We start from the raw sequence: 531 nt of genomic DNA on the forward strand, positions 1-531 counted from the left end.
TGAATTGAAAGGGTGAATCTTAATTCGCGTGCGGATTCGGATGCGACCCGGGTAGACAACGTCGCAAAGTAAAAACCCAATCGCCGCCCTCCTTCGTTCAAAAATGTCTAGTCACAATGACGGTGCAATATGGGTTTTGCAAATGTTTTTTCACTAAAAACTTTTTCATTAGAAAGTATGGAATACACGTTACTTTCCTTAATAAGACGCAATTTCTCGAAGATTTCTCAAAGGTAATTTGTTTGAATTTATACTAACAGGATATTATGGCTGAATGTTTGTGTTCCAGATTTTTACTGTGATAATTAACCAGGGAGGCGGATAGTATTTTTTTCGTGTATGACTACTTGACACTCGGTGATGAAATGCATAATTTCACGTTAAGAGAATATTAACCAATGACATGTTAATTATGTGTTTCAAAAAGTAAGTATCACCCTCTCCCCTTTCAGGAAGTTAGGAAACTCATGAGAAATTGGGGTTTTGAATGGAGGACAGGGAGGATGTACAATACATGTTTTTAGGGTAAAA

Source organism: Penaeus monodon, chromosome 28 (assembly GCF_015228065.2).
Source record: "Penaeus monodon isolate SGIC_2016 chromosome 28, NSTDA_Pmon_1, whole genome shotgun sequence".
In the NCBI taxonomy this organism is placed as follows: Eukaryota; Metazoa; Arthropoda; class Malacostraca; order Decapoda; family Penaeidae; genus Penaeus; species Penaeus monodon.